Source organism: Pan paniscus, chromosome 22 (assembly GCF_029289425.2).
Source record: "Pan paniscus chromosome 22, NHGRI_mPanPan1-v2.0_pri, whole genome shotgun sequence".
In the NCBI taxonomy this organism is placed as follows: Eukaryota; Metazoa; Chordata; class Mammalia; order Primates; family Hominidae; genus Pan; species Pan paniscus.
In genome coordinates, this window is record NC_073271.2 from 5,924,307 (window position 1) to 5,947,997 (window position 23,691).

Below are 23,691 nucleotides of genomic sequence, written 5' to 3' on the forward strand. Positions count from 1 at the left end.
CAAAAAGTACACCAAATATGTGTTATATATACTGTAAATAAACTATCAAAACTACACTAATTATATTTAATATACTGTACATAAAATATCAAAAATTACACCAAATATATATTATTTACTGTAAAGAAAATAGCAAAAAGTACAGTAAATATATATGACACACCCTATGTAAAATATCACAAACTACACCAAATATATATTATATAATTTACGTAAAATATCAAAATGACACCAAATATATCTTATGTACTGTACATAAAATATCAAAATGTACACTAAATATATTTCGTATATTGTACATATAATATTAACTGAAAGTACACCAAATACATTTTATATACTGTAAATAAAATATCAAAAATTACAGTAAATATGTATTACATACTGTACATAAGATATCAAAAAGTACACCAAATATGTGTTATATATACTGTAAATAAACTATCAAATCTACAGTAATTATATTTAACATACTGTACATAAAATATCAAAAATTACACCAAATGTATATTATTTACTGTACATAAAATATCAAAAAGTACAGTAAATATATATTACACACCGTATGTAAAATATCACAATCTACACCAAATATATATTATATAATTTACATAAAATATCAAAATGACACAAAATATATCTTATATACTGTACATAAAATATCAAAAAGTACAGTAAATATATTTGATATATTGTACATATAATATTAACTAAAAGTACACCAAATACATTTTATATAGTGTAAATAAAATATCAAAAAGAACAGTAAATATATATTACACACCATAATTAAAATATCACAATCTACACCAAATATATATTATATAATTTACATAAAATATCAAAAGGACTCAAAATATATCTTATATACTGTACATAAAATAGCAAAAAGTACAGTAAATATATTTCATATATTGTACATATAATATTAACTAAAAGTACACCAAATACATTTTATATAGTGTAAATAAAATACCAAAAATTACAGTGAATATATATTACATACTGTACATAAAATATCAAAAAGTACACCAAATATGTGTTATATATACTGTAAATAAACTATCAAACCTACAGTAATTATGTTTAATATACTGTATATAAAATATCAAAAATTACACCAAATATATAATTTACTGTAAAGAAAATACCAAAAAGTACAGTAAATATATATTACACACCCGATGTAAAATATGACAAACTACACCAAATATATATTATATAATTTACATAAAATATCAAAAGGACACGAAATATACCTTATATACTGAACAAGAAATATCAAAATGTACAGTAAATATATTTCATATATTGTATATATAATATTAACTAAAACTACACCAAATACATTTCATATACTGTAAATAAAATATCAAAAAGTACAGTAAATATATATTACATTCTGTACATAAAATATCAAAAAATACACCAAATATGTGTTATATATACTGTAAATAAACTATCAAAAACTGCAGTAATTATATTTAATATACTGTACATAAAATATCAAAAATTACACCAAATGTATATTATTTACTGTAAATAAAATATCAAAAAGTACAGTAAATATATCTTACACACCCTATGTAAAATATCACAATCTACAGCAAATATATATTATATAATTTACATAAAATATCAAAAGGACACCAAATATGTGTTATATATACTGTAAATATCAAAAACTACAGTAATCATATTCAATGTACTGTATATAAAATATCAAAAATTACACCAAACATAAATTAAATACTGTAAATAAAATATCAAAAAGGACAGTAAATGTATACTACACACCCTATGTAAAATATCAAATATTACACCAAATATATATTATTTAATTTACATAGAATATAAAAAGGACACCAAATATATCTTATATATTGTACATAAAATATCAAAAAGTACAGTATATATATTTCATTCATTGTACATATATTATTAACTAAAAGTACACCAAATACATTTTTTATACTGAAAAAAAATATCAAAAAGTACAGTAAATATATATTACATACTGTACAGAAAATATCAAAAAGTACACCAAATATGTGTTATATATACTGTAAATAAACTATCAAGAACTATAGTAATTATATTTAATATACTGTACATAAAATATCAAAAATTACACCAAATGTATATTATATACTGTAAATAAAATATCAAAAAGTACAGTAAATATACATTACACACCCTATGAAATATCACAAACTACACCAAATATATATTATCTAATTTACATAAAATATCAAGAGGACACCAAATATAACTTCTATACTGTACATAAAATATCAAAAAGTACAGTAAATATATTTCATATATTGTATATATAATATTAACTAAAAGTACACCAAATACATTTTATATACTGTAAATAAATTATCAAAAATTACAGTAAATATATATTACATACTGTACATAAAATATCAAATAGTAGACCAAATATGTGTTATATATACTGTAAATAAACAATCAAAAACTTCAGTAATTATATTTAATATACTGTACATAAAATATCAAAAATTACACCAAATGTATAAATTTACTGTAAATAAAATATCAAAAATTACAGTAAATATATATTACACACCCTATGGAAAATATCAAAAACTACACTAAATATATATTATAAAATTCACATAAAATATCAAAAGGACACCAAATATATATTATATACTGTACATAAAATATCAAAAAGAACAGTAAATATATTTCATATATTGTACATATAATATTAACTAAAAGTACACCAAATACATTTCATGTACTGTAAATAAAATATCAAAAAGTACAGTAAATATATATTACATACTGTACATAAAATATCAAAAAGTACACCAAATATGTGTTATAAATACTGTAAATAAACTATAAAAAACTACAGTAATTACATTTAATATACTGTACATGAAATATCAAAAACTACACCAAATGTAAATTATTTATTGTAAATAAAATATCAAAAAGTACAGTAAATACATATGACATACCCTATGTAAAATATCAAAAGCTACACCAAATATATATTATATAATTTACGTAAAATATCAAAAGGACACAAATTCTATCTTCTATACTGTACAAAAAATATGAAAATGTACAGTAAATATATTTCATATATTGTATATATAATATTAACGAAAAGAACACCAAATACATTTTATATACTGTAAGTAAATTATCAAAAATTACAGTAAATATATATTACATACTGTACATAAAATATCAAAAACTACATCAAATATGTGTTATATATACTGTAAATAAACTATCAAAAACTACAGTAATTATATTTACTATACTGTTCATAAAATATCAAAAATTACACCAAATGTATATTATATATTGTAAATAAAATATCAAAAAGTACAGTAAATATATATGACACACCCTATGTAAAATATCAAAAACTACACCAAATATATATTATATAATTTACATAAAATAACAAAAGGACACCAAATATATCTTCTATACTGTACACAAAATATCAAAAAGTACAGTAAATATATTTCATATATTGTACATATAATATTAACTAAAAGTACACCTAATACATTTTATATACTCTAAATAAAATATCAAAATTACAGTAAATTTATATTACATACTGTACATAAAACATCAAAAAGTGCACCAAATATGTGTTATATATACTGTAAATATCAAAAACTACAGTAATCATATCCAATGAACTGTATATAAAATATCAAAAATTACACCAAATATACATTAAATACTGTAAATAAAATATCAAAAAGGACAGTAAATATATGCTACACACCCTATGTAAAATATCAAAAATTACACCAAATATATATTATATAATTTACATAGAATATAAAAAGGACACCAAATATATCTTATATATTGTACATAAAATATCAAAAAGTACAGTATATATATTTCATACATTGTATATATATTATTAACTAAAAGTATACCAAATACATTTTGTATACTGAAAATAAAATATCAAAAGTACAGTAAATATATATTACATACTGTACAGAAAATATCAAAAAGTACACTATATATGTGTTATATATACTGTAAATAAACTATCAAACACTACAGTAATTATATTTAATATACTGTACATTAAATATCAAAAATTACACCAAATATATATTATATACTGTAAATAAATTATCAAAAAGTACAGTAAGTACACATTACACACCCTATGAAATATCACAAACTACACCAAATATATATTATATAATTTACATAAAACATCAAAAGGACACCAAATATATCTTCTATACTGTACATAAAATATCAAAAAGTACAGTAAATATATTTCATATATTGTATATATAATATTAATTAAAAGTACACCAAACACATTTTATATACTGTAAATAAATTATCAAAAATTACAGTAAATATATATTACATACTGTACATAAAATATCAAAAAGTACACCAAATATGTGTTATATATACTGTAAATAAACAATCAAAAACTACAGTAATTATATTTAATATACTGTACATAAAATATCAAAAATTACACCAAATGTATATTATTTACTGTAAATGAAATATCAAAAATTACAGTAAATATATATTACACACCCTATGGAAAATATCAAAAACTACATCAAATATATATTATAAAATTCACAAAAATATCAAAAGGACACCAAATATATATTATATACTGTACATAAAATATCAAAAAGTACAGTAAATATATTTCATATATTGTACATGTAATATTAACTAAAAGTACACCAAATACATTTTATATACTGTAAATAAAATATCAAAAAGTACAGTAAATATATATTACATAGTGTACATAAAATATCAAAAAGTACTCCAAATATGTGTAATATATACTGTAAATAAACTATCAAAAACTACAGTAATTATATTTACTTTACTGTACATAAAATATCAAAAATTACACCAAATGTATATTATATACTGTAAATAAAATATCAAAAAGTACAGTAAATATATATTACACACCCTATGTAAAATATCACAAACTACACCAAATATATATTATATAATTTACATAAAATATCAAAAGGACACCAAATATATCTTCTATACCGTACATAAAATATCAAAAAGTACAGTAAATATATTTCATATATTGTATATATAATATTAACTAAAAGTACACCAAACACATTTTATATACTGTAAATAAATTATCAAAAACTTCAGTAAATATATATTACATACTGTACATAAAATATCAAAAAGTTCACCAAATATGTGTTATATATACTGTAAATAAACAATCAAAAACTACAATAATTATATTTAATATACTGTACATAAAATATCAAAAATTACACCAAATGTATATTATTTACTGTAAATGAAATATCAAAAATTACAGTAAATATATATTACACACCCTATGGAAAATATCACAAACTACATCAAATATATATTATAAAATTCACAAAAAATATCAAAAGGACACCAAATATATATTATATACTGTACATAAAATATCAAAAATTACAGTAAATATATTTCATATATTGTACATGTAATATTAACTAAAAGAACACGAAATACATTTTATATACTGTAAATAAAATATCAAAAAGTACAGTAAATATATATTACATTCTGTACATAAAATATCAAAAAGTACACCAAATATGTGTTATATATACTGTAAATAAACTATCAAAAACTGCAGTAATTATATTTAATATACTGTACATAAAATATCAAAAATTACACCAAATGTATATTATTTACTGTAAATAAAATATCAAAAAGTACAGTAAATATATATTGCACACCATATGTAAAATATCACAATCTACACCAAATATATATTATATAATTTACATAAAATATCAAAAGGACACCAACTATATCTTCTATACTGTACATAAAATATCAAAAAGTACAGTAAATATATTTCATATATTGTACATATAATATTAACTAAAAGTACACCAAATACATTTTATATACTGTAAATAAATTATCAAAAATTACAGTAAATATATATTACATATTGTACATAAAATATCAAAAAGTACACCAAATATGTGTTATATATACTGTAAATAAACTATCAAAAACTACAGTAATTATATTTAATATACTGTACATAAAATATCAAAAATTACACCAAATCTATATTATTTACTGTAAATAAAATATCAAAAATTACAGTAAATATATATTACACACCCTATGTAAAATATCAAAAACTACACCAAATATATATTATAAAATTCACATAAAATATCAAAAGGACACCAAATATATCTTATATACTGTACATAAATTATCAAAAGTACAGTAAATATATTTCATATATTGTACATATAATATTAACTAAAAGTACACCAAATACATTTTATATAGTGTAAATACAATATCAAAATGTACAGTAAATATATATTACACACCATATGTAAAATATCACAATCTACACCAAATATATATTATATAATTTACATAAAATATCAAAAGGACACCAAATATATCTTATATAGTGTACATAAAATATCAAAATGTACAGTAAATATATTTCATATATTGTACATATAACATTAACTAAAAGTACACCAAATACATTTTATATACAGTAAATAAAATATCAAAAAGTACAGTAAATATATATTACATACTGTACATAAAATATCAAAAATACACCAAATATGTGTTATATATACTGTAAATATCAAAAACTACAGTAATCATATTCAATGAACTGTATATAAAATATCAAAAATTACACCAAATATAAATTAAATACTGTAAATGAAATATCAAAAAGGACAGTAAATATATACTACACACCCTATGTAAAATATCAAAAATTACACCAAATATATATTATATAATTTACATAGAATATAAAAAGGACACCAAATATATCTTATATATTGTACAGAAAATATCAAAAAGTACAGTATATATATTTCATACATTGTACATATATTATTAACTAAAAGTACACCAAATACATTTTGTATACTGAAAATAAAATATCAAAAAGTACAGTAAATCTATATTACATACTGTACATAAAATATCAAAAAGTACACCAAATATGTGTTATATATACAGTAAATAAACTATCAAAAACTACAGTAATTATATTTAATATACTGTACATAAAATATCAAAAATTACACCAAAGGAATGTTATTTACTGTAAATAAAATATCAAAAAGTACAGTAAATACATCTTACACTCCCTATGTAAAATATCACAATCTACACCAAATATATATTATATAATTTACATAAAATATCAAAAGGACACCAAATATATCTTATATAGTGTACATAAAATATCAAAATGTACAGTAAATATATTTCCTATATTGTACATATAATATTAACTGAAAGTACACCAAATACATTTTATATACTGTAAATAAAATATCAAAAATACAGTAAATATATATATAATACTGTACATAAAATATCAAAAAGTACACCAAATATGTGTAATATATACTGTAAATAAACTATCAAAACTACACTAATTATATTTAATATACTGTACATAAAATATCAAAAATTACACCAAATATATATTATTTACTGTAAAGAAAATACCAAAAAGTACAGTAAATATATATTACACACCCTATGTAAAATATCACAAACTACACCAAATATATATTATATAATTTACATAAAATATCAAAAGGACACCAAATATACCTTATATACTGAACATGAAATATCAAAAAGTACAGTAAATATATTTCATATATTGTACATATAATATTAACTAAAAGTACACCAAATACATTTTATATACTGTAAATAAAATATCAAAATTACAGTAAATATATATTACTTTCAGTACATAAAATATCAAAAGTACACCAAATATGTGTTATATATACTGTAAATAAACTATCAAAAACTGCAGTAATTATGTTTAATATACTGTACATAAAATATCAAAAATTACACCAAATGTATATTATTTACTGTAAATAAAATATCAAAAAGTACAGTAAATATATCTTACACACCCTATGTAAAATATCACAATCTACACCAAATATATATTATATAATTTACATAAAATATCAAAAGGACACCAAATATATCTTATATAGTGTACATAAAATATCAAAATGTACAGTAAATATATTTCATATATTGTACATATAATATTAACTAAAAGTACACCAAATACATTTTACATACAGTAAATAAAATATCAAAAAGTACAGTAAATATGTATTACATACTGTACATAAAATATCAAAAAGTACACCATATATGTGTAATATATACTGTAAATAAACTATCAAAAACTACTGTAATTATATTTAATATACTGTACATAAAATATCAAAAATTAAACCAAATGTATATTATATACTGTAAATAAAATATCATCAAGTACAGTAAATATATATTACACACCCTATGTAAAATATCACAAACTTCACCAAATATATATTATAAAATTTACATAAAATATCAAAAGGACACCACTTATATCTTCTATACTGTACATAAAATATCAAAATGTACAGTAAATATATTTCATATATTGTATATATAATATTAACTAAAAGTACACCAAATACATTTTATATACTGTAAATAAATTATCAAAAATTACAGTAAATATATATTACATACTGTATATAAAATATCAAAAAGTACACCATATATGTGTTATATATACCGTAAATAAACTATCAAAGACTACAGTAATTATATTTAATATACTGTACATAAAATATCAAAAATTACACCAAATGTATATTATTTACTGTAAATAAAATATCAAAAATTACAGTAAATATATATTACACACCCTATGTAAAATATCAAAAACTACACCAAATATCTATTATAAAATTCACATAAAATATCAAAAGGACACCAAATATTTATTATATACTGTACATAAAATATCAAAAAGTACAGTAAATATATTTCATATAGTGTACATATAATATTAACTAAAAGTACACCAAATACATTTCATATACTGTAAATAAAATATCAAAAAGTACAGTAAATATATATTACATACTGTACATAAAATATCAAAATGTACACCAAATATGTGTTATATATACTGTGAATAAACTATCAAATATACAGTAATTATATATAATATACTGTACAAAAAATATCAAAAATTACACCAAATGTATATTATATACTGTAAATAAAATATCAAAAAGTACAGTAAATATATATGGCATACCCTATGTAAAATATCAAAAACTACACCAAATATATATTATATAATTTACAGAAAATATCAAAAGGACACCAAATATATATTCTATACTGTACACAAAATATCAAAAAGTACAGTAAATATATTTCATATATCTTACATATAATATTAACTAAAAGTACACCAAATGCATTTTATATACTGTAAATAAAATATCAAAAAGTACAGTAAACATATATTACATACTGTACATAAAATATCAAAAAGTACACCAAATATGTGTTATATATACTGTAAATATCAAAAACTACAGTAATCATATTCAATGTACTGTATATAAAATATCAAAAATTACACCAAATATAAATTAAATACTGTAAATAAAATATCAAAAAGGACAGTAAATATATACTACACACCCTATGTAAAATATCAAAAATTACACCAAATATATATTATATAATTTACATAGAATATAAAAAGGACACCAAATATAGCTTATATATTGTACATAAAATATCAAAAAGTACAGTATATATATTTCATACATTGTACATATATTATTAACTAAAAGTACACCAAATACATTTTGTATACTGACAATAAAATATCAAAAAGTACAGTAAATCTATATTACATACTGTACATAAAATATCAAAAAGTACACCAAATATGTGTTATATATACTGTAAATAAACTATCAAAAACTACAGTAATTATATTTAATATACTGTACATAAAATATCAAAAATTACACCAAAGGAATGTTATTTACTGTAAATAATATATCAAAAAGTACAGTAAATATATCTTACACTCCCTATGTAAAATATCACAATCTACACCAAATATATATTATATAATTTACATCAAATATCAAAAGGACACCAAATATATCTTATATATTGTACATAAAATATCAAAAAGTACAGTATATATATTTCATACATTGTATATATATTATTAACTAAAAGTACACCAAATACATTTTGTATACTGAAAATAAAATATCAAAAATACAGTAAATATATATTACATACTGTACAGAAAATATCAAAAAGTACACTAAATATGTGTTATATATACTGTAAATAAACTATCAAAAACTACAGTAATTATATTTAATATACTGTACATAAAATATCAAAAATTACACCAAATGTATATTATATACTGTAAATAAAATATCAAAAAGTACAGTAAGTACACATTACACACGCTATGAAATATCACAAACTACACCAAATATATATTATATAATTTACATAAAATATCAAAAGGACACCAAATATATCTTCTATACTGTACATAAAATATCAAAAAGTACAGTAAATATATTTCATATATTGTATATATAATATTAACTAAAAGTACACCAAACACATTTTATATACTGTAAATAAATTATCAAAAACTTCAGTAAATATATATTACATACTGTACATAAAATATCAAAAAGTACACCAAATATGTGTTATATATACTGTAAATAAACAATCAAAAACTACAATAATTATATTTAATATACTGTACATAAAATATCAAAAATTACACCAAATGTATATTATTTACTGTAAATGAAATATCAAAAATTACAGTAAATATATATTACACACCCTATGGAAAATATCACAAACTACATCAAATATATATTATAAAATTCACAAAAAATATCAAAAGGACACCAAATATATATTATATACTGTACATAAAATATCAAAAAGTACAGTAAATATATTTCATATATTGTACATGTAATATTAACTAAAAGTACACCAAATACATTTTATATACTGTAAATAAAATATCAAAAAGTACAGTAAATATATATTACATTCTGTACATAAAATATCAAAAAGTACACCAAATATGTGTTATATATACTGTAAATAAACTATCAAAAACTGCAGTAATTATATTTAATATACTGTACATAAAATATCAAAAATTACACCAAATGTATATTATTTACTGTAAATAAAATATCAAAAAGTACAGTAAATATATATTGCACACCATATGTAAAATATCACAATCTACACCAAATATATATTATATAATTTACATAAAATATCAAAAGGACACCAAATATATCTTCTATACTGTACATAAAATATCAAAAAGTACAGTAAATATATTTCATATATTGTACATATAATATTAACTAAAAGTACACCAAATACATTTTATATACTGTAAATAAATTATCAAAAATTACAGTAAATATATATTACATACTGTACATAAAATATCAAAAAGTACACCAAATATGTGTTATATATACTGTAAATAAACTATCAAAAACTACAGTAATTATATTTAATATACTGTACATAAAATATCAAAAATTACACCAAATGTATATTATTTACTGTAAATAAAATATCAAAAATTACAGTAAATATATATTACACACCCTATGTAAAATATCAAAAACTACACCAAATATATATTATAAAATTCACATAAAATATCAAAAGGACACCAAATATATCTTATATACTGTACATAAATTATCAAAATTACAGTAAATATATTTCATATATTGTACATATAATATTAACTAAAAGTACACCAAATACATTTTATATAGTGTAAATAAAATATCAAAATGTACAGTAAATATATATTACACACCATATGTAAAATATCACAATCTACACCAAATATATATTATATAATTTACATAAAATATCAAAAGGACACCAAATATATCTTATATAGTGTACATAAAATATCAAAATGTACAGTAAATATATTTCATATATTGTACATATAACATTAACTAAAAGTACACCAAATACATTTTATATACAGTAAATAAAATATCAAAAATACAGTAAATATATATTACATACTGTACATAAAATATCAAAAATACACCAAATATGTGTTATATATACTGTAAATATCAAAAACTACAGTAAACATATTCAATGTACTGTATATAAAATATCAAAAATTACACCAAATATAAATTAAATACTGTAAATGAAATATCAAAAAGGACAGTAAATATATACTACACACCCTATGTAAAATATCAGAAATTACACCAAATATATATTATATAATTTACATAGAATATAAAAAGGACACCAAATATATCTTATATATTGTACATAAAATATCAAAAAGTACAGTATATATATTTCATACATTGTACATGTATTATTAACTAAAAGTACACCAAATACATTTTTTTACTGAAAATAAAATATCAAAAAGTACAGTAAATCTATATTACATACTGTACATAAAATATCAAAAAGTACACCAAATATGTGTTATATATACTGTAAATAAACTATCAAAAACTACAGTAATTATATTTAATATACTGTACATAAAATATCAAAAATTACACCAAAGGAATGTTATTTACTGTAAATAAAATATCAAAAAGTACAGTAAATATATCTTACACACCCTATGTAAAATATCACAATCTACACCAAATATATATTATATAATTTACATAAAATATCAAAAGGACACCAAATATATCTTATATAGTGTACATAAAATATCAAAATGTACAGTAAATATATTTCATATATTGTACATATAATATTAACTAAAAGTACAACAAATACATTTTATATACAGTAAATAAAATATCAAAAAGTACAGTAAATATGTATTACATACTGTACATAAAATATTAAAAAGTACACCATATATGTGTAATATATACTGTAAATAAACTATCAAAAAATACTGTAATTATATTTAATATACTGTACATAAAATATCAAAAATTAATCCAAATGTATATTATATACTGTAAATAAAATATCATCAAGTACAGTAAATATATATTACACACCCTATGTAAAATATCACAAACTTCACCAAATATATATTATAAAATTTACATAAAATATCAAAAGGACACCACTTATATCTTCTATACTGTACATAAAATATCAAAATGTACAGTAAATATATTTCATATATTGTATATATAATATTAACTAAAAGTACACCAAATACATTTTATATACTGTAAATAAATTATCAAAAATTACAGTAAATATATATTACATACTGTATATAAAATATCAAAAAGTACACCATATATGTGTTATATATACTGTAAATAAACTATCAAAGACTACAGTAATTATATTTAATATACTGTACATAAAATATCAAAAATTACACCAAATGTATATTATTTACTGTAAATAAAATATCAAAAATTACAGTAAATATATATTACACACCCAATGTAAAATATCAAAAACTACACCAAATATCTATTATAAAATTCACATAAAATATCAAAAGGACACCAAATATTTATTATATACTGTACATAAAATATCAAAAAGTACAGTAAATATATTTCATATAGTGTACATATAATATTAACTAAAAGTACACCAAATACATTTCATATACTGTAAATAAAATATCAAAAAGTACAGTAAATATATATTACATACTGTACATAAAATATCAAAAACTACACCAAATATGTGTTATATATACTGTGAATAAACTATCAAATATACAGTAATTATATATAATATACTGTACAAAAAATATCAAAAATTACACCAAATGTATATTATATACTGTAAATAAAATATCAAAAAGTACAGTAAATATATATGGCATAACCTATGTAAAATATCAAAAACTACACCAAATATATATTATATAATTTACAGAAAATATCAAAAGGACACCAAATATATATTCTATACTGTACACAAAATATCAAAAAGTACAGTAAATATATTTCATATATCTTACATATAATATTAACTAAAAGTACACCAAATGCATTTTATATACTGTAAATAAAATATCAAAAAGTACAGTAAACATATATTACATACTGTACATAAAATATCAAAAAGTACACCAAATATGTGTTATATATACTGTAAATATCAAAAACTACAGTAATCATATTCAATGTACTGTATATAAAATATCAAAAATTACACCAAATATAAATTAAATACTGTAAATAAAATATCAAAATGGACAGTAAATATATACTACACACCCTATGTAAAATATCAAAAATTACACCAAATATATATTATATAATTTACATAGAATATAAAAAGGACACCAAATATATCTTATATATTGTACATAAAATATCAAAAAGTACAGTATATATATTTCATACATTGTACATATATTATTAACTAAAAGTACACCAAATACATTTTGTATACTGACAATAAAATATCAAAAAGTACAGTAAATCTATATTACATACTGTACATAAAATATCAAAAAGTACACCAAATATGTGTTATATATACTGTAAATAAACTATCAAAAACTACAGTAATTATATTTAATATACTGTACATAAAATATCAAAAATTACACCAAAGGACTGTTATTTACTGTAAATAAAATATCAAAAAGTACAGTAAATATATCTTACACTCCCTATGTAAAATATCACAATCTACACCAAATATATATTATATAATTTACATAAAATATCAAAAGGACACCAAATATATCTTATATAGTGTACATAAAATATCAAAATGTACAGTAAATATATTTCCTATATTGTACATATAATATTAACTGAAAGTACACCAAATACATTTTATATACTGTAAATAAAATATCAAAAATACAGTAAATATATATTACATACTGTACATAAAATATCAAAAAGTACACCAAATATGTGTAATATATACTGTAAATAAACTATCAAAACTACACTAATTATATTTAATATACTGTACATAAAATATCAAAAATTACACCAAATATATATTATTTACTGTAAAGAAAATACCAAAAAGTACAGTAAATATATATTACACACCCTATGTAAAATATCACAATCTACACCAAATATATATTATATAATTTACATCAAATATCAAAAGGACACCAAATATATCTTATATATTGTACATAAAATATCAAAAAGTACAGTATATATATTTCATACATTGTATATATATTATTAACTAAAAGTACACCAAATACATTTTGTATACTGAAAATAAAATATCAAAAATACAGTAAATATATATTACATACTGTACAGAAAATATCAAAAAGTACACTAAATATGTGTTATATATACTGTAAATAAACTATCAAAAACTACAGTAATTATATTTAATATACTGTACATAAAATATCAAAAATTACACCAAATGTATATTATATACTGTAAATAAAATATCAAATAGTACAGTAAGTACACATTACACACGCTATGAAATATCACAAACTACACCAAATATATATTATATAATTTACATAAAATATCAAAAGGACACCAAATATATCTTCTATACTGTACATAAAATATCAAAAAGTACAGTAAATATATTTCATATATTGTATATATAATATTAACTAAAAGTACACCAAACACATTTTATATACTGTAAATAAATTATCAAAAACTTCAGTAAATATATATTACATACTGTACATAAAATATCAAAAAGTACACCAAATATGTGTTATATATACTGTAAATAAACAATCAAAAACTACAATAATTATATTTAATATACTGTACATAAAATATCAAAAATTACACCAAATGTATATTATTTACTGTAAATGAAATATCAAAAATTACAGTAAATATATATTACACACCCTATGGAAAATATCACAAACTACATCAAATATATATTATAAAATTCACAAAAAATATCAAAAGGACACCAAATATATATTATATACTGTACATAAAATATCAAAAAGTACAGTAAATATATTTCATATATTGTACATGTAATATTAACTAAAAGTACACCAAATACATTTTATATACTGTAAATAAAATATCAAAAAGTACAGTAAATATATATTACATTCTGTACATAAAATATCAAAAAGTACACCAAATATGTGTTATATATACTGTAAATAAACTATCAAAAACTGCAGTAATTATATTTAATATACTGTACATAAAATATCAAAAATTACACCAAATGTATATTATTTACTGTAAATAAAATATCAAAAAGTACAGTAAATATATATTGCACACCATATGTAAAATATCACAATCTACACCAAATATATATTATATAATTTACATAAAATATCAAAAGGACACCAAATATATCTTCTATACTGTACATAAAATATCAAAAAGTACAGTAAATATATTTCATATATTGTACATATAATATTAACTAAAAGTACACCAAATACATTTTATATACTGTAAATAAATTATCAAAAATTACAGTAAATATATATTACATACTGTACATAAAATATCAAAAAGTACACCAAATATGTGTTATATATACTGTAAATAAACTATCAAAAACTACAGTAATTATATTTAATATACTGTACATAAAATATCAAAAATTACACCAAATGTATATTATTTACTGTAAATAAAATATCAAAAATTACAGTAAATATATATTACACACCCTATGTAAAATATCAAAAACTACACCAAATATATATTATAAAATTCACATAAAATATCAAAAGGACACCAAATATATCTTATATACTGTACATAAATTATCAAAATTACAGTAAATATATTTCATATATTGTACATATAATATTAACTAAAAGTACACCAAATACATTTTATATAGTGTAAATAAAATATCAAAATGTACAGTAAATATATATTACACACCATATGTAAAATATCACAATCTACACCAAATATATATTATATAATTTACATAAAATATCAAAAGGACACCAAATATATCTTATATAGTGTACATAAAATATCAAAATGTACAGTAAATATATTTCATATATTGTACATATAACATTAACTAAAAGTACACCAAATACATTTTATATACAGTAAATAAAATATCAAAAATACAGTAAATATATATTACATACTGTACATAAAATATCAAAAATACACCAAATATGTGTTATATATACTGTAAATATCAAAAACTACAGTAAACATATTCAATGTACTGTATATAAAATATCAAAAATTACACCAAATATAAATTAAATACTGTAAATGAAATATCAAAAAGGACAGTAAATATATACTACACACCCTATGTAAAATATCAGAAATTACACCAAATATATATTATATAATTTACATAGAATATCAAAAGGACACCAAATATACCTTATATACTGAACATGAAATATCAAAAAGTACAGTAAATATATTTCATATATTGTACATATAATATTAACTAAAAGTACACCAAATACATTTTATATACTGTAAATAAAATATCAAAATTACAGTAAATATATATTACTTTCAGTACATAAAATATCAAAAAGTACACCAAATATGTGTTATATATACTGTAAATAAACTATCAAAAACTGCAGTAATTATGTTTAATATACTGTACATAAAATATCAAAAATTACACCAAATGTATATTATTTACTGTAAATAAAATATCAAAAAGTACAGTAAATATATCTTACACACCCTATGTAAAATATCACAATCTACACCAAATATATATTATATAATTTACATAAAATATCAAAAGGACACCAAATATATCTTATATAGTGTACATAAAATATCAAAATGTACACTAAATATATTTCATATATTGTACATATAATATTAACTAAAAGTACACCAAATACATTTTATATACAGTAAATAAAATATCAAAAAGTACAGTAAATATGTATTACATACTGTACATAAAATATCAAAAAGTACACCATATATGTGTAATATATACTGTAAATAAACTATCAAAAACTACTGTAATTATATTTAATATACTGTACATAAAATATCAAAAATTAAACCAAATGTATATTATATACTGTAAATAAAATATCATCAAGTACAGTAAATATATATTACACACCCTATGTAAAATATCACAAACTTCACCAAATATATATTATAAAATTTACATAAAATATCAAAAGGACACCACTTATATCTTCTATACTGTACATAAAATATCAAAATGTACAGTAAATATATTTCATATATTGTATATATAATATTAACTAAAAGTACACCAAATACATTTTATATACTGTAAATAAATTATCAAAAATTACAGTAAATATATATTACATACTGTATATAAAATATCAAAAAGTACACCATATATGTGTTATATATACCGTAAATAAACTATCAAAGACTACAGTAATTATATTTAATATACTGTACATAAAATATCAAAAATTACACCAAATGTATATTATTTACTGTAAATAAAATATCAAAAATTACAGTAAATATATATTACACACCCTATGTAAAATATCAAAAACTACACCAAATATCTATTATAAAATTCACATAAAATATCAAAAGGACACCAAATATTTATTATATACTGTACATAAAATATCAAAAAGTACAGTAAATATATTTCATATAGTGTACATATAATATTAACTAAAAGTACACCAAATACATTTCATATACTGTAAATAAAATATCAAAAAGTACAGTAAATATATATTACATACTGTACATAAAATATCAAAAAGTACACCAAATATGTGTTATATATACTGTGAATAAACTATCAAATATACAGTAATTATATATAATATACTGTACAAAAAATATCAAAAATTACACCAAATGTATATTATATACTGTAAATAAAATATCAAAAAGTACAGTAAATATATATGGCATACCCTATGTAAAATATCAAAAACTACACCAAATATATATTATATAATTTACAAAAAATATCAAAAGGACACCAAATATATATTCTATACTGTACACAAAATATCAAAAAGTACAGTAAATATATTTCATATATCTTACATATAATATTAACTAAAAGTACACCAAATGCATTTTATATACTGTAAATAAAATATCAAAAAGTACAGTAAACATATATTACATACTGTACATAAAATATCAAAAAGTACACCAAATATGTGTTATATATACTGTAAATATCAAAAACTACAGTAATCATATTCAATGTACTGTATATAAAATATCAAAAATTACACCAAATATAAATTAAATACTGTAAATAAAATATCAAAAAGGACAGTAAATATATACTACACACCCTATGTAAAATATCAAAAATTACACCAAATATATATTATATAATTTACATAGAATATAAAAAGGACACCAAATATATCTTATATATTGTACATAAAATATCAAAAAGTACAGTATATATATTTCATACATTGTACATATATTATTAACTAAAAGTACACCAAATACATTTTGTATACTGACAATAAAATATCAAAAAGTACAGTAAATCTATATTACATACTGTACATAAAATATCAAAAAGTACACCAAATATGTGTTATATATACTGTAAATAAACTATCAAAAACTACAGTAATTATATTTAATATACTGTACATAAAATATCAAAAATTACACCAAAAGAATGTTATTTACTGTAAATAAAATATCAAAAAGTACAGTAAATATATCTTACAATCCCTATGTAAAATATCACAATCTACACCAAATATATATTATATAATTTACATCAAATATCAAAAGGACACCAAATATATCTTATATATTGTACATAAAATATCAAAAAGTACAGTATATATATTTCATACATTGTATATATATTATTAACTAAAAGTACACCAAATACATTTTGTATACTGAAAATAAAATATCAAAAATACAGTAAATATATATTACATACTGTACAGAAAATATCAAAAAGTACACTAAATATGTGTTATATATACTGTAAATAAACTATCAAAAACTACAGTAATTATATTTAATATACTGTACATAAAATATCAAAAATTACACCAAATGTATATTATATACTGTAAATAAAATATCAAAAAGTACAGTAAGTACACATTACACACGCTATGAAATATCACAAACTACACCAAATATATATTATATAATTTACATAAAATATCAAAAGGACACCAAATATATCTTCTATACTGTACATAAAATATCAAAAAGTACAGTAAATATATTTCATATATTGTATATATAATATTAACTAAAAGTACACCAAACACATTTTATATACTGTAAATAAATTATCAAAAACTTCAGTAAATATATATTACATACTGTACATAAAATATCAAAAAGTACACCAAATATGTGTTATATATACTGTAAATAAACAATCAAAAACTACAATAATTATATTTAATATACTGTACATAAAATATCAAAAATTACACCAAATGTATATTATTTACTGTAAATGAAATATCAAAACTTACAGTAAATATATATTACACACCCTATGGAAAATATCACAAACTACATCAAATATATATTATAAAATTCACAAAAAATATCAAAAGGACACCAAATATATATTATATACTGTACATAAAATATCAAAAAGTACAGTAAATATATTTCATATATTGTACATGTAATATTAACTAAAAGTACACCAAATATATTTTATATAGTGTAAATAAAATATCAAAATGTACAGTAAATATATATTACACACCCTATGTAAAATATCACAATCTACACCAAATTTATATTATGTAATTTCCATAAAATATCAAAAGGACACCATATATACCTTATATGCTGAACATAAAATATCAAAATGTACCGTATATATATTTCATATATTGTACATATAATATTAACTAAAAGTACACCAAATACATTTTATATACTGTAAATAAAATATCAAATAGTAGAGTAAATATATATTACATACTGTACATAAAATATCAAAAAGTACACCAAATATGTGTAATATATACTGTAAATAAACTATCAAATCCACAGTAATTATATATAATATACTGTACATAAAATATCAAAAATTACACCAAATGTATATTATTTACTGTAAATAAAATATCAAAAAGTACAGTAAATATATCTTACACACCCTATGTAAAATATCACAATCTACACCAAATATATATTATATAATTTACATAAAATATCAAAAGGACACCAAATATACCTTATATACTGAACATGAAATATCAAAATGTACAGTAAATATATTTCCTATAATGTACGTATAATATTAACTAAAAGTACACCAAATACATTTTATATACTGTAAATAAAATATCAAAAGTTCAGTAAATATATATTACATTCTGTACATAAAATATCAAAAAGTACACCAAATATGTGTTATATATACTGTAAATAAACTATCAAAAACTGCAGTAATTATGTTTAATATACTGTACATAAAATATCAAAAATTACACCAAATGTATATTATTTACTGTAAATAAAATATCAAAAAGTACAGTAAATATATCTTACACACCCTATGTAAAATATCACAATCTACACCAAATATATATTATATAATTTACATAAAATATCAAAAGGACACCAAATATATCTTATATACTGTACATAAAATATCAAAATTACAGTAAATATATTTCATATATTGTACATATAATGTTAACTAAAAGTACACCAAATACATTTTATATACTGTAAATAAAATATCAAAAAGTACAGTAAATATGTATTACACACCCTATGTAAAATATCACAAACTTCACCAAATATATATTATATAATTTACATAAAATATCAAAAGGACACCAAATATATCTTCTATACTGTACATAAAATATCAAAATGTACAGTAAATATATTTCATATATTGTATATATAATATTAACTAAAAGTACACCAAATAAATTTTATATACTGTAAATAAATTATCAAAAATTACAGTAAATATATATTACATACTGTACATAAAATATCAAAAAGTACACCAAATATGTGTTATATATACTGTAAATAAACTATCAAAACTACACTAATTATATTTAATATACTGTACATAAAATATCAAAAATTACACCAAATATATATTATTTACTGTAAAGAAAATACCAAAAAGTACAGTAAATATATATTACACACCCTATGTAAAATATCACAAACTACACCAAATATATATTATATGATTTACATAAAATATCAAAAGGACACCAAATATATCTTATATACTGAACATGAAATATCAAAATGTACAGTAAATATATTTCATATATTCTACATATAATATTAACTAAAAGTACACCAAATACATTTTATATACTGTAAATAAAATATCAAAATGTACAGTAAATATATATTACATTCTGTACATAAAATATCAAAAAGTACACCAAATTTGTGTTTTATATACTGGAAATAAACTATCAAAAACTGCAGTAATTATATTTAATATACTGTACATAAAATATCAAAAAATTACACCAAATGTATATTATTTACTGTAAATAAAATATCAAAAAGTACAGTAAATATATCTTACACACCCTATGTAAAATATCACAATCTACACCAAATATATATTATATAATTTACATTAAATATCAAAAGGACACCAAATATATCTTATATACAGTACATAAAATATCAAAATTACAGTAAATATATTTCATATATTGTACATATAATGTTAACTAAAAGTACACCAAATATATTTTATATAGTGTAAATAAAATATCAAAATGTACAGTAAATATATATTACACACCCTATGTAAAATATCACAATCTACACCAAATTTATATTATGTAATTTCCATAAAATATCAAAAGGACACCATATATACCTTATATGCTGAACATAAAATATCAAAATGCACCGTATATATATTTCATATATTGTACATATAATATTAACTAAAAGTACACCAAATACATTTTATATACTGTAAATAAAATATCAAATAGTAGAGTAAATATATATTACATACTGTACATAAAATATCAAAAAGTACACCAAATATGTGTAATATATACTGTAAATAAACTATCAAATCCACAGTAATTATATATAATATACTGTACATAAAATATCAAAAATTACACCAAATGTATATTATTTACTGTAAATAAAATATCAAAAAGTACAGTAAATATATCTTACACACCCTATGTAAAATATCACAATCTACACCAAATATATATTATATAATTTACATAAAATATCAAAAGGACACCAAATATACCTTATATACTGAACATGAAATATCAAAATGTACAGTAAATATATTTCCTATATTGTACGTATAATATTAACTAAAAGTACACCAAATACATTTTATATACTGTAAATAAAATATCAAAAGTTCAGTAAATATATATTACATTCTGTACATAAAATATCAAAAAGTACACCAAATATGTGTTATATATACTGTAAATAAACTATCAAAAACTGCAGTAATTAAGTTTAATATACTGTACATAAAATATCAAAAATTACACCAAATGTATATTATTTACTGTAAATAAAATATCAAAAAGTACAGTAAATATATCTTACACACCCTATGTAAAATATCACAATCTACACCAAATATATATTATATAATTTACATAAAATATCAAAAGGACACCAAATATATCTTATATACTGTACATAATATATCAAAATTACAGTAAATATATTTCATATATTGTACATATAATGTTAACTAAAAGTACACCAAATACATTTTATATACTGTAAATAAAATATCAAAAAGTACAGTAAATATGTATTACACACCCTATGTAAAATATCACAA